The sequence below is a fragment of the Chiloscyllium plagiosum genome, unplaced genomic scaffold, assembly GCF_037043375.1.
Source record: "Chiloscyllium plagiosum isolate Xiang-an unplaced genomic scaffold, Cpla_swu_hap1 HiC_scaffold_8, whole genome shotgun sequence".
Classification (NCBI taxonomy): domain Eukaryota; kingdom Metazoa; phylum Chordata; class Chondrichthyes; order Orectolobiformes; family Hemiscylliidae; genus Chiloscyllium; species Chiloscyllium plagiosum.
The window spans coordinates 117503858-117519876 of record NW_028270146.1 but is presented as its reverse complement, the minus strand read 5'-3'; positions in this window follow the sequence as shown (position 1 = coordinate 117519876).

Genomic DNA, 16019 nt, shown 5'->3' with positions numbered 1-16019 from the left:
TTCTGTGTAATTTTTACTTTTTGTGCTCAGGAGTTTGTTTACTGTGATTATTGCAAGTAATTTGGAACAACATCATTAAGTTGTGTTAGCCTGTCAAGTTCGGATAGGATGAATTATTCAGGTACTAGATTTTCAGTTCGTTGTGTTTCATTCCTTATTTTTGTAATTAAATTGTATTTTTTGAAACGTCAGCAGTCGGACCAGCTAATTCAGTCTGGGAATATCCACCATACACTTACCTTCAACAAATAACAATATTATGGTCTGGGCTATTTGCTTAAAAATGTTTTGAGGCGTCGGGCCTGCTCCATAACAAGATACCAAAACCTTGTTCATTAAATGTCATGAATTAATGTGTATGGGAAGGAATGAATATTATATTGGCTATGAGACAGAAAGGACTGGGGCCAGAGGATGAAGAGCCCTGAAGGGAGAACAGTACCTCCCAGTCACGAGTCTTCAACCATCACTATTTCTGACAAATGGAATGAAATGAAATGCAGAGCAAGAGAACAGATAACCTTTGGTACATGGAATGCTGAACGACAATGTGAACAGAACAGGTCATCTTTAAATGTGATGTACAGAATTATATTTTATATAGATACTGTCTAATCACAGGTTATACAGGTTGTTAAGATTGTTTATATCTGGACGGGATATTCAGAAATAAAAACAGACACAGATAGCAAAATGCATTGAGTTACAGTGAGTTGCAGCAGAGTTAGAGTGAGGATACAGCCCATACCGAGCTGGTACAGAGATGATGGGCTGCATGACAACCATAGAGTCATAGAGATGTACAGCATGGAAACAGACACTTCGGTCCAACCGTCCATGCCGACCAGATATCCCAACCCAATCCACTCCCACCTGCCAACACCCAGCCCATATCCCTCCAAGCACTTCCTATTCATATACACATCCAAATGCCTCTTAAATGTTCAAATTGTACCAGCCTTCACCACATCCTCTGGCAGCTCATTCCATTCATATACCACCCTCTGCGTGAAAACGCTGCCCCTTAGGTCTCTTTTATATCTTTCCCCTCACACCCTAAACCTATGCCCTCTCGTTCTGGACTCCCCAACCACAGGGAAAAGACTTTGTTTATTTATCCTATCAATGACCCTCAATTTTGTAAACCTCTATAAGGTCACTCCTCAGCCTCCGACACTCCAGGGAAAACAGCCCCAGCCTGTTCAGGCTTTTCCTGTAGCTCAGATCCTCCAACCCTGGCAACATCCTTGTAAATCTTTTCTGAACCCTTTCAAGTTTCACAATATCTTTATGATAGGGAGGAGACCAGAATTGCACGCAATACTCAAACAGTGCCCTAACAAATGTCCAATTATTCAGAGAAATATATTGAAAATATTCAGAGACTGAGGAGACAATGTGAGTCATAAAACACACAGACAATGTCATAATTAATAAACTATACTTATTTTCCTTCGAGTGCAGCTGTCTCTAAAAGGCCTTTTAAATCAAAATCACTTTCATGAGATCCACGCATTTATTTGGGGACCTTAAAGAAGAAACAGAATCTAGTGTAACACATGTGGGCGGCACGGTGGCACAGTGGTTAGCACTGCTGCCTCACAGCACCAGAGACCCGGGTTCAATTCCCGCCTCAGGCGACTGACTGTGTGGAGTTTGCACGTTCTCCCCGTGTCTGCGTGGGTTTCCTCCGGGTGCTCCGGTTTCCTCCCACAGTCCAAAGATGTGCAGGGCCAGGTGAATCGGCCATACTAAATTGCCCGTAGTGTTAGGTAAGGGGTAAATGTAGGAGTATGGGTGGGTTTCGCTTCGGCGGGTCGGTGTGGACTTGTTGGGCCGAAGGGCCTGTTTCCACACTGTTTAATACTATACTATGTGTCACTGGCACAAGTAATGGGAACAGGAATGGAGCATATTGTCCAAATATAACAGGGTTCAGCATCTAGACCAATCAAAAAAAAGAAAAATATTAGAGATAGTGTAAATCTGAAATACAAATGAAAAATGATGGAGAATTGCAATAGATGACGCATGATCTGGGCAGAGACACAGAGTTAACATATCGAGTCTTATATGAACATGTTCTGAACAAATCATTTTGGATTCACAAAAAGATAATTCTATTTTTCTCTGCACCAATACTGCCAGAACTGTGGGGTTTCTCTCCAGCAATTTCAATTGGTGCAATGGCAGGAAACAGACAGTAATGGTGGGGGTTGCTTTTCAGACTGAAGGCTTGTGTCCAGCAGTGTTCCACAGAGGTAGGTTCTGAGTTTTCATTGTTTGTCATTTATGTACATGATTTGCGTGAGAATATCGAAGGCAAGGTTAGTAAGTTTGTAGATGACACCAAAACTGGTGGCACAGTGGACAAATAGCTGATGGAGTTCAAGCTGGATGAAGATGAGGTGCACACAATTTTGTTTGTTTGTTGCTGTCTAGTGAACCAGGAATGGGATTTTATTCCCCATCTCCTGGGGATCATCTGCATATTGATGAAGAAAATTTTCATGAACACATTTGACAATTTTTTCAACATCCAACCCTTTAATACTGTGGCAGTCCCAATCAATTTTTTAAGAAAATTAAAATCCCCCAGTATTATTAAGCTTACATATGTCCGAGATCTCCCTACATGGACCATTCCTTTCTGAACTGGTCTTTTCTAATCTAAAATAGATTCCTATTTCCCAAAAATCGAAATCCCTCAACGACATAGTAGTTCTTCAGCCATTGAATTTTCTCCTTTAATCTTTTGTTCCTTGCCGGTTGGGGTTGGCATTGGGAGTAAATCAGAAATAACTACTTTTAAGGTTTTATTTTTAATCTTCGACCTCCCCTCTTAAATTCATTATGGACTGCTTTAACCGTTCCCTAAAATAGCATTCCTACCACTAAGTACAATAATTTCTGGCTACTCAATTTCACCTTTAACAACGTGCTTGAAAAGTTTAGAGACGTTCTTAATCCTAGCATAGGAAAAGCAACAAACCATCCTAAATCTATGGTCACTGCATAGAATCTCCTGTGATGCCTCTGACAGAAGAACTCACTGTAGCAATAATTCTACTAAATCTTCTCAAACGCTGCCGAACATGAGAATCATTCCAAGTGTCCAATAACTGATGACCCTTCCATTTTCCTCAGAGACACAATTCCCTTCAGCAGTTCTAAAAACTGAAAATCATTTTGATAGATGAATAGGCACAAAAGGATTTTGAACTGTAATCCTATCTTTTCTGACTGACATCCATCTATCTGACTGATTTGCTGGATTTTTTTTCTAAATTTACCAGCCATCCCCTCTGTCCCTTATATGTGACCTGAAAAGCAGGATTTATTTGTACTACACATTATGTTACCTTTCATTACCTGCAGGCAATGGAAAAATATATACGTATATGTTCCAAACATATAAAAATTAAATAAAATCAACCATTCAGCTAATTAAAATCAATAAAAATATTCCTCTTCAAGAAATTCCAAGAAGAAAAGTCTTCTCTGAACCTGAGCATGTGTAGGACTCTCTGGATTGAAGGTACAACTCCTTTGTTTAAAAAAAAACTGATTAACGTTTCGAAACTAAAACAACTATTGCTGTGTAATAAAATAAAAAAATTAAAACATAAATAGACATTTCCTTTTTGGTAAACCATCCTTAAAAAGATATTTTTAAAATATTCGTTTGAAAGAAACTCGTGAGTTGTTTTGTTTTATTTGTTTGCTTTTGAATGTTAATAAAACAAAATAGAAAAAAAATGTTAAATTAATAAACTGTAATAACTATATCAACTGTAAAAAAAGACTACATTAAATATTTGATTGCCTGCAATCCCAGAAGCAGCTGTAAGATCCATGTTGCTCTAAGAACATTTTTTTGGACCTGTTTTTACAATATGAAGAAAAGTGGGCGTGTGTTTTAATAATTTGCTTCCAATTCAAAGTGACTTGGCGATATAATTTGATCTCCTGCCGTGAGTCTATTTATGTAGAATTTAATTGAATCTTTATCATCATTTCTCTATCTCTTTCAAACAAAATTATGCATCTGTGACCATCATACAGGCAGAAAGTTCCTTCAGCTCTGACTGTTGCAGGGAACGATACAAAGAACATTATCCAGGTCCACGTAAAACACAAATGCTGCAGTGACAACCACCTAAATCTAATCCAGTATTAATTACGTATAAGCCTTATGAATAAAACATACAGAGGCGTATAGTCTAAAAGGAGAATTCAGCTCCAAAATAAAATTTGTAGCTCTTTCATAAGAAAAAACCTCAACTGCATCACCATAAAAAAATCATCGAAATAGGAAAACAACAAGAGAATGGAATTCTCAATTCTTTTCCTGTGGACTACATCTGAAGAACACGAAGAAAATCAAGGCAAAATAGTGAACTTCATAAAAGATGATGATAAGAATGGGAGGTATGGAGTTTGGGGGAAATGATAAATAATGTTGTGGATGACACAAAGATGAGATGGTGATTCACAGTCAGGAAGAACGTGTGAGGGTGCAGGACGGTATAAACCTGTTGTCCAGATGGCCAAATCAATCGCTGATGAAATTTTACACTGATAAATGTGATACATTTCAGAAGTAACAAGACAAAAGAGTGCTCAAACTGATGGGAGTCTAAATTTACTGCATTTTACATTTAACCAAAGAAAGATCAGGGGTGCTCCTGATGGAGGTGTTTAACAGCATAAGGGGTATGGACAGGGTGAACAGAGAGCAGCTTTTCCCCTTACTCGAAGACTCAATAATAAGGAGACACACTTATAAAGTGAAACTGGTCTCATCATTAATGTGTAAACTGTAGAAAAAAACTTTCCTATTTCTAAATGTGTTTGGTTTTAAAATATTTCAAGATTTATATTGCCTCCCGAAAAGTGCACTGTTTTTCCATTCAACTCGCCAACGTTCACAAACACAGGTACATTTTCCCAACTACGATCCAAAGACCAATATTTACCCGTTCCCTTAAAATGCCCAGACCTCTTTAAATACTTATATACTCTTCACATTTTCCTTTTCTAACCATTTCAATGCGTGTATTCTCCCATGAAACATTCTAAATATTGTTCATAAGACGTAGATAATGGACACTTTCCAACAATGTTGATAATGTAATATTTTACTCAATATCTAAACTATAAAGTTGCAACAATGCTAAAGTGTTTTCTTGTCCCGTCACCCACTTCTCAGACTGTAGCTTCAAATAGCCATTAAATCTAAAAAGATTTGGCAAATCTTTATTTCCGATCTAATTGGCCATTTTTAAATGGGCATATTAATTATGGATTGTCTGTCTGACTGCAACAGTGTGATTTGGTTTATTAAGAACAGGGATAGGCCATCTGGTTGGCAGGCCTATAACAGGGTGGTAAATAACAAGGCCTGACTGCGATATTTTCTCCACATTAATGTCATGTTCCCCACACAAAGAGCAACCTGCATCTCCCTCAACCTAACCACTCGATTCCTGTTAACCCAGCCACCAACGATGAATAAAATCCGAAGAACTGGAGCAACACAAGAACATAGATATGAAGACTGGTTGTAGGAAATTCAAGTACGCACTTATCCACATTAAACACCATCGGCCAGATATAGCAATCTGCCCCATTTTCCAAACCTATCAATATTCATCTGTAAACTCTTTAGATCCTCGTTGTAGCCTGTTTTACCACTTAGTTTAATACCATCTGTGAATTTAGTTACTGCAGTCAGCCTTTCCTTCCAGCTCATTTGAGAGATTGCAAACAATTGAGGTCTGAAAACTGAACGCTGCCGCACCTCACTAGTTTCACTTGGCCAGAGAAATACCATTGAACCCAATGCTTTGCTTTCTGTTATTCAGCCAGTTCTCTATCAAATTCAATACGCTACACTTAAGCCCTGGGATCGAACCTTCCATTTCAGTCCTTTATGCACCATCTTGTCAAATAGAAGAATACAGCGCAGTACAGGCCCTTTGGCCCTCGATGTTGCGCCGATCCAAGCCCACCTAACCTACACTAGCCCACTATCCTCCATATGCCTATCCAATACCCGTTTAAATGCCCATAAAGAGGGAGAGTCTACCACTGCTACTGGCAGGGCATTCAATGAACTCACGACTCGCTGAGTAAAGAATCTACCCCTAACATCTGTCCTATACCTACCACCCCTTAATTTAAAGCTATGCCCCCTCGTAATAGCTGACTCCATACGTGGCAAAAGGTTCTCATGGTCAACCCTATCTAAACCCATAATCATCTTGTACACCTCTATCAAGTCACCCCTAAAGCTTCTTTTCTCCAATGAAAACAGCCCCAAGTGCCTCAGCCTTTCCTCATACGATCTTCCTACCATACCAGGCAACATCCTGGTAAACCTCCTCTGCACCCATTCCAGTGCCTCCACATCCTTCCTATAGTATGGTGACCAAAACTGCACACAATACTCCAGATGCGGCGCACCAGAGTCTTATACAACTGCAACATGACCTCAGGACTCCGGAACTCAATTCCTCTACCAATAAAAGCCAGTACGCCATATGCCTTCTTCGCAGCACCATTTACCTGGGTGGCAACTTTCACAGATCTGTGTACATGGACACCAAGATCCCTCATCCACACTACCAAGTATCCGACCAGCTCTGCAGCCTATCTATATCCCGCTGTAACCTGACACATCCTTCCTCACTGTCAACAACTCCACCGACTTTCTTATCATCCACAAACTTGCTCACCCATCCTTCTAGACCCTCCTCCAGGTCATTTATAAAAATGACAAACAGCAATGGACCCAAAACAGATCCTTGCGGAACACCGCTAGTAACGGCACTCCAAGATGAACTTTTACCATCAACTACTATCCTCTGTCTTCTTCCAGCCAACCAATTCCTAATCCAAACCTCCAACGCCCCCTCAATGTCATACCTCCATATTCTTTGCAGTAGCCTACCATGGGGAACCTTATCAAACGCCTTACTAAAATCCATATACACCACATCTACCGCTTTACCCTCGTCCACCTCCTTAGTCACCTTCTCGAAGAATTCAATAAGGTTTGTGAGGCACGACCTGCCCTTCACAAAACCATGCTGACTATCCTTGATCACATTATTCCTATCCAGATGTTCATAAATCCTATCCCTTACAATTCTCTCTAAGACTTTGCCCACAACAGAAGTGAGACTCACCAGCCTATAATTACTAGGGTTATCCCTACTCCCCTTCTTGAACAAGGGAACCACATTTACTAGCCTCCAGTCTTCTGGCACTACTCCTGTAGACAACGAGGACATAAAAATCAAGGCCAGTGGCTCTGCAATCTCCTCCCTTGCTTCCCAGAGAATCCTAGGATAAATGCCTTCAGGCCCAGGGGACTTATCTATTTTCATCCTTTCCAGAATTTCCAACACCTCTTCCCTACATACCTCAAAGCCGTCCATTCTAATTAATTGTGACTCAGTATTCACATCTGCAACAATGTCCTGTTCCTGAGTGAATACTGACGAAAATTATTCATTCAGTATCTCCCCAATCTCTTCAGCCTCCACACGCAACTTCCCACTACTATCCTTGACTGGACCTATTCCTACCCTAGTCATTCTTTTATTCCTGACATACCTATAGAAAGCCTTTGGGTTTTCCCTAATCCTACCAACTAAGGACTTTTCATGTCCTCTCCTTGCTGCTCTTAGCTCTCTCTTCAGATCCCTCCTGGCTACCTTATAACTCTCAATCGCCCCAATTGAACCCTCACGCCTCATCTTTCCATAGGCCGCCCTCTTCTGTTTAACAAGGGATTCCAATTCCTTATTAAACCACGGCTCCCTCAGACGACCCTTTAATCCCTCCCTGACAGGTACATACTAATCAAGGACACTCAATGCCTTCTGAAGTTTAGATGTACAGCAATTACTGCATCCCAATAATCCACATTGTTGGTTACTTTCTTAAAGAACTCCAACAGGTTTGTCAAGTACAACCTGTCAGTCATGAAACCTTGCTGACACTGGTGAATTGATTTTTGTTTTTCCAAGTGTTCAGTTATTTCCTACTTTATAGTTGTTGAAGACATTTCCCCACGACAGAGGTTAAACTGATTTGTCTGTAGTTTGTCATTTTTTTGCCTATCTCCTGTTTTGAATGCTAGTGCCACATTATTAATTTTGCAATACCACGGCACTGTTCTAGAATCCAGAAATGTTTTGAATATCGTAACTAACGCATCCAGTACCTCTGCTGTTACCTCCTTTAAAATGATAAAGTGCAGGCCGAGAGCCTGACCTGACTTTAATCCCATCAATGTATTTAATATCTTCTTCCTCATCATCGTACTTCCATCAAGATCCTTTGCAATTGTTGTACATTTTGGGAAGAAATTATCTTCCACAGTGAAAAAAAGGAAATGTTGTTTTTCCCTCTGCCACGTCTGAGTTTCCCATTATTACCTTGCGGTTTTCATCCTCTAAAAGACCAACATTTCGGTACAGCATTCTTTTCCTTTTTCTCTACTCGGAGAAGTGTTCTTTATCAATTCTTATGATTTCTGCTTGTTTTCCTTCGTAGCCATTTTGATTTTGTTTTTAGTAACCATTTGCTGACAATGTAAGCGTTTTTCTTTAATTCATTCACAGGATGAACACGTCGCTGGTTAGACAGCACTCATTGTCCGTCCCTAATTGCCCAGAGGGCAGTTAAACGTCAACCAAATTTGTATGGGTTTGAAGTCACATGTAGGTCAGACCAGGTAAGGATGGTGGTTTCTGTCCCGAAAGGAGAGTCATGAAACAGATGGCTGTATCAAACAATGAGCAGTGGATTCATTATCATTAATAGACTCTTGATTCCAAGTTTGTGTTGAATTTATCTTGCACCATCTACCATGGTGGCATTTGAAGCCATGTCACCAGATATGGATTAGTAGTCGGCGATAATACAACCAGGCTATCACCTTCATGTTATTATTGATTTCCTTGTTAAGAGATGGATCACTTTTCACCTTTTTACAATTACTCTTCCACTCAGGGTTACACTTTGATTGAGAGGTTTTGATTATCTCCCTAAGTAGTTGCCACTGTTCTTCAACTGTCCTGACCTTTAATGTTTTTCCAAGTCCACACGAGCCAACCCCTTCCTCAGGCTAGTAAAATTATCATTGTCCAACACTAAACCTCTCATATGTGATTCTGTCTTTCCTGTTTCAATCTGAATGTGAAACCCCAGCATGCTGTTGTCACTCTTTCAAAATAGTCCACTACTACAATATGATTGATCACTCCTTCCTCATTACGTAATACCAAAGCCATGACATGTTACTCGAAGACATAATCCTTCATACATTTGGTGAATCGTTCTCTGAGGCTCCCCTTGCCAAATTGTTTAGTCCAGTAAATATCAATGTTCAAATTACCCATGATTACTCTTGTGCCCTTGTCTCAAGCAATCAATATTCCCTGCTTCATGCGATTCGCTACTTTGAATGTAAGTTGTCGGGGTGGGAGCTTGTGGGCTGGAAATGATCCTACCAATGGGTTTCTTTCCATGTGTATTATTTCCAACCAGATTGATTAATCATTATCGTCCCATGGGCTAATATCATTTCTTAATACAGCCTTGACATTATCCTTAACCACTATAGACACTCCACCTGCTGTTCCTTCTTGCCTGAATAGAGTCCCCTTGGACATTTAACACCCCAGTCCTGACATTCCTGTAACCACGTTTCAGTAATCCGCACAAAGGCCATACTTATTTATCTCTGTTTGAGCTGACCGCTCATTAATTTTACTCCAAATGCTGCACGCATTTACTTGAAAGGTTTTCCACGTATTCAACTCGACTATCTTCCTCTTCCTTGTCTCACTTCCAGGTGGCACAGGGAGCAATCCCAAGATTAAGATCCTGTAGACATTGCTTTTAAACTCACTCTGAAATCCCTGAATTTTCTTTGTAGGACCTTTCACTCTTCTTACCTCTGTCATTGGTACCAATGTGTACCACGACCACTGGCTGTTCACCCTCCCCCTTCAGTTTGTCCTGAGACATCTTGATCCTGGCACCAACCACCATTGATTTGTTTTTCTCTTTTAATATTTTTGTGCACAGGCTCTCCATCTTTATTTATTGATCCCCAACAATAACGAGTCTATCATTTACTCCAACATTCGATCCACATTTTTAAATTGTTATGGTTCCTTCCTTCAGCATGATCATTAAACTGGCTCTGTCTGTTTATTCGACTAAACTCTACTTTCTGCTCAGTTTCTGACCTGTTGCTTTGGTTCCCAGCCTCCTGTATTATTAACTTAAATCTACTCGACTTACAGGATGTTGGGGCCCCTCCAGTTAAGGTGAACCCTGTACTCTTTGTACAGTTCCCACCTGCCCCGGAAGCTATCAGAATCGTCCAAAAATCAGAAAGCCTCCTTCCAAACCAGATCTTTAGCCACATATTCAACTCGACTATTTTCCTCTTCCTTGTCTCACTTCCAGGTGGCACTGGGCGCAATTCTAAGATTTCAATCCTGGAGATCCTGCTTTTAAACTCACTCCGAGCTCCCTGAGATTGTTTTGCAGGACCTTTCACTCTTCTTACCTCTGTCATTGTTACCAATGTGTACCACGACCACTGGCTGTTCACTATGCCCTGAACATGCTTTGAGACATTCTTGATCCTGGCACTAACCAACCTTTGTATGAAGAATTCATAGAATCACAGAATCTTTACAGTGGGGAAGCAGGCCGTTTCACACAACATGTCCACACTGACCCTCCAAAGACTAACGTATCCAGACCCATCCCCCTACGCTGTTACTCTGCATTTACCCTGACTAATGAATCTAACCAGCACATTGCTGAACACTATTGGCAAAAAGTAAACATCCCAGACCTATTCCGCTAACCTATGTTGAATCTGCTTTCTCACAACAGATACGGCCAGAATTACCGAGCATTTCCAGCAACTTCTGCTTTTGTCACTGATGACGATTGCATATTGATAAAAATATGTTCAACTCAGACTTGAAAAAATGCTGAATTTAAACTCTCAGGAGAAAACTAAATATTTGGTTATTCAATAATCCCAATAAATGTTCAGTAAATAACTTCTGTTCTGTACATGAACGTCATGTGCTCACTTTCCAATCCTGAATAAAGGAGATTTTTGCACCCTTTTAATATCAGAAAGCTCGGAAACGTTGCACATTTACTTATTCATATGGGAATGTGATTGCATCTCATTCTTTCATGTCAGTTTAACAGTTTAATTATAGTGGATTAATCAAAACACACACACACACATAGTTACTTTGTTGAAGAATACCAGTAACATTGTTAGTAATTGGTTTCATAACTGGAAAGAAGGATTGAGATAAAGGAAGGATGACAGTAAACGGGTCTTTTTATGGAACAGAATATGCAATTATGTGAACTTACTAAGATAATCAAATTTACAGAAAAAAAAGATATTGTTATGAAGATGTAGAGGTGTACATTGTTCTGAAAGAAGTTAAAATGTAAAATTTGACTGCGAAATCAACAGTGAGAATGAGTTGCCATGGAACACAAACAAATTCAAATTCGGCCAGTCAGTTTAAATTATGTCCAAATACACTGAAATCCAATCGAGTTTGAAATATAAGGTATTTTATGACTTCAAAATCGATGAAATAATCTAATGTTTTGAGTATAAAACCACTCATTTAGAACATTTAGGGGGAGAACTGCCAAGGACAGCCACAAAGATAAACTGCTAGCTGAAGAGCTTTCTAAAAGGTACCTGTCTATAAGAGGTTTCTACAGCAGAACATCGAAGCCAACCTAGAGAAAAAAAATCTACATAGCAAAATCTACAAAGGAAAATTGAAAAATCTGACTGGTTTTGAAATGCGATTATATTTTTTGTAAATTTTAATCGTGGTGTTTTGTTTTATCGGACCAGTATTATAGTGTGGTAGGTATAAGATAGGTTTAACGAAAGGAGTTCTAAATAGTTGTTCATTTTAATATTCTCTGTTGGACCTTGCTAAAAAGATTGCTAGTTTTACCTTAAATAGTGACCTCTGTAAAAAGATCTTTGCCTCTCGAAATTTAACGGATTCCAGCATGAGGTGAACCTTTTCTCTGTGTCTGATTTAAATTAGGAGAGTGGTCTATCCTGTGTTGTACCAGTTTGCGGGCTTTCGTTTGCGATTTGAACAGGTTTAGTCAGATCCAGTCTGAGATTTGGGCAGATTAAAAGAGGTTTGAACTGTGAAAAACACACAGTAGATTTAATTATTTGCACATTATTGTCTGAGAGCTTTAAATAAAACGTCGGTGAGACAGTTTGTTTAATTTCAGTGACCTGAGATTGGTTAAATTAAAAGTGAGAGAAATGGCTCTTTAAAATGTTAAAGAGGTTCTGAGATTTGAAGATGATTCTCACATTTGCCGAGGGCGTTTAGAAGGAAAGATAAAGGCCAAACTTTTAGAATTAGCAAATAACTTAGATTTGGATCTAACCAAGAACAATAGTAAAGCAGAAATTGTCAGGAAATTACTCAAACACTAAAGTGCGTCAGAGAAACAAAGTACAGGAGATTTAGAAAAAAAAACTTAAATTACAATTGAAGAAAATGTAGTTTAAAGTTAAACAAAGGGAGAGAGTAAGAGTGAGAAGAAAGAGAGGAGAATGTTCTTAGCTGATCAAAGAGAGCAGAGGGAGAAAAAGATAAATAAATTTCTTAACTGAGCAAAAAAGAGAGAGAATTTGAACTTGAGAAATTGCGATTTAGTCAGTAAAGTCAAGTTAACAGGATGGAGATTAAAAGGGGCGTTAGTGATATATACAACTGTGTCAAATGTCTGCCCACGTGCTGATGAGAAAGGTGTTGAAGTCTTCTTTATTTCATTTGAAAATTTGGCTCGGCAGGTGGAGTGGTCCAATGATCTATGGGTAATGCTAGTTCGGACTAAGTTTTTGGGAAAGGCTAGTGAGGTATTTTCTGAGTTGTCAGATGAGGGTTCAGGAGATTATGAAGACAGCAAACAAGCTATTTTTAACTGCTTAGGATTGGTACTGGAAGCGTGTAGATAGCGGTTCCGAAAATTAAGGAAGTAACCAGGTCAGCCTTATGTTGAGTTCGAAAGAATTAAACAAAGGCATTTTGACAGATGAGTGCGGTCTTTAAAGATCTATGAGGATCTAAGGGAGATTATTATGCTGGAGGAGTTTAAAAATTAACTTCCAGAAATGATAAGAATTCACGTGGAGGAACAGAAAGTTCAGGAATTGAGAAGGGCAGGAGAATTAGCAGAAGAATACTTGTTGCTGCATAAGATAAGCTTCCAGCCAGAATTTCGTCCTGTGAGGGATAGAATTTGGGAGAAGGATACATACTACACTAGAAAAGAAAGAGTGGAGAATAAGAGTTTACCACAGGTTAAAGAAGATGCCCAAGAGAGTGGAAAGGAGGTGAAAGGCCTCAGTGATTTCACTGTAATGGAGTGGGACACGTAAAATTACAGTGTCGTTGGTTTCAGAAGGGCATGAGGAAAATGATGTTTTCACTGCCATAAGGATGGATACGTATGGTCACAGTGCTGGTCGTTAAAAAAGGCACTGTGGGAAAAGATGTGGTAAAAGAAGCTAAGCCAGTGGCATGAGTGAAAGTTTTAAAGGAGACTCCAATACGAGCCGAGGAGCTGCAGAAAAGTGCACAGCCTAGGCAGGGGCTGGGTATGGAGTTAGTACCTGATCTCTATGAAGAATTTGCCTCTGTGAGTAAAGTTTACTCGGAAATAACAGGGGTAGAAGGGTAAGAAGTTATAACTTTGAGAGATACAGGATCTAACCAGTCTTTAATAGTAAGAGATTAGCAAATTTGCAATATTTCTGATCTGTTACCCGAGCCTGTGGTGATTTGTGGAATAGATAGACAGAAATTTAGCATTCCCCTATAGAAGATCAGGTTGGAGTACCAACCCAAGACTGGGAAAGTTACAGTGGGAATGATTGACAGAGAGTCAGTTCCAGGAATCCAGTTTGTTCTTGAGAATGATTTAGCAGGGTCCAAGTTGGGAGTGACACCCCTTGTTGTGGAGAAGTGCAAGGAAGACTAAGAAACTGAGGAGTTAAATCAGAAGCATTCTGTTATTTTCCCAGGCTGTACAGTAACCAGATCCCACTATCACAAGTGACAGCACGAAGCACAAACTAAAGACAAAGATGAAGGAGTTGAGGTTCAGTTACCGGACACCCTGTTTGCCATAATGTTGCAAGGAAAACCTGAACAGGCAGTGGATCAGACAGAATCTTTTAGTTCTGAAAGACAAAGGGACGTGCAACAGTCAGACAAGATGATAAAAGATTTATATGTAGTTGCATATTCTGAAAGGGAGGCAGAGGATATTCGTGAGGGTTATTATCTGAGAGATCGAATTTTAAGATGAAAATGGAGACCACGTCAAGTTAGTGCAGAGGAGAAATGTGCCGAAGTGCACCAGATTGTGTTGCCGATAGCATACAGACAGGAAATGTTATGGGTAGCACATGAACTACCTTTAGGAGGTCACCTAGGGGTACAAAAGACTCCGGCTAAGGGACAAAGACATTTTTAAAGACCTGGAATGCACAAGTACGTGGTTAACTTTTGACATACGTGTCATTTTTGCCAAATGGTAGGTAGGCCACAGGCAGTAATGAAATTAGCACCTCTGTTGCCAATTCCCTTTCATGTGGCTTATAAATGGGTATGTAGATCCGCTCCTGAAAAGTAGAGGAGAGGAAGAACTGGAGAAACAGGTGTCAGCTACTGCCGCACAGAGTGAGGAATCAAATCCAAATCTTGTGGATTTTGATGTGCCTCAAAATATGTTAAAAATGCAGAAGTCCTTGAGCAGTCGGAAAAGTTCGTAAACTGTCTGTCTCAGGAACATTGAACAAAGTTGAAAGGTTTGTTATTGCAGTATGAGGACATATGTAAGAATCATATTGGGAGAACTAATGCTATTGTACATGAAGTAGACGTAGGGAATACTGTTCCGATAAAACAACATCTATATTGGCTTAATCCTGTCAAAGCCAGACAGGTCCAGAAAGAGGTGGAGGCCATGCTCAATGACGACATCATCAAACCAAGCCAGAGCAAGTGGAGCTCTCCAATTGTCCCAAACCGGACAGGAATCAATAATTTTTCTTGGAAGGTCAACACTGTTACAAATTCAGAAATATCCAATAACAACATTGGAGGACTGTGTCGAGAAAGTTGGACAAGCCAGTTACATCACCAAGTTGGATTTAATGCGTGGTTACTGGTAGGTACCTTTATCAGAGAGGGTAAAATAAATTTCTGAATTGTAACGCCAAATCAGCTGTATCAATTAAAACTAATGCCCTTTGGAATGAAGAACGCACCCAACACATTCCAAACACTCAAGAACAGATGTATGGCTGGGTTAACAAACTGTGCAGTCCATTTGGATGACGTAGTGATCCTTAGTAAGTTCTGGAAAGATCACTTGGTACAGATGGCAGAGCTCTTTGAACGAATACAAGAAACAAAACTGGTGGTAAAATTAAAGAAAACTGAATTTGTGAAAGCAGACGTGATGCTCTTGGGACATGTTCTTGACTCCATGGAATGCAAAGACAAAAGCTACCGAGGAATTTCCACGACCAACCTCAAAGAAAAAAGTGCTTCATTTCTTCGGACTCAGCGGAATCATTCAGGGGTTTGTTCCAAACTTCAGCAGTGTAGTGGCACCGTTAACCGATTTGCTGAAAAAGAACACAAACTTTTGGTGTACAAAACAATGCCAGGAGGTCCTCGACCATTAAAAAGAAATATTGACCACCAACCCAGTTTTAGATACACCAAACATTACAAAACTTTTCAAAGCTGCAATCGATGCTAGTGACATAGGAGTTGGAGCTGAATTGCTGCAGGACGATGACATGCAATTGTACTTTTCAAAGAAACTCAACAGTCACGAGAGGAAACATTCCATGATTGAGACAGAACTATTGAGTTTGGTAC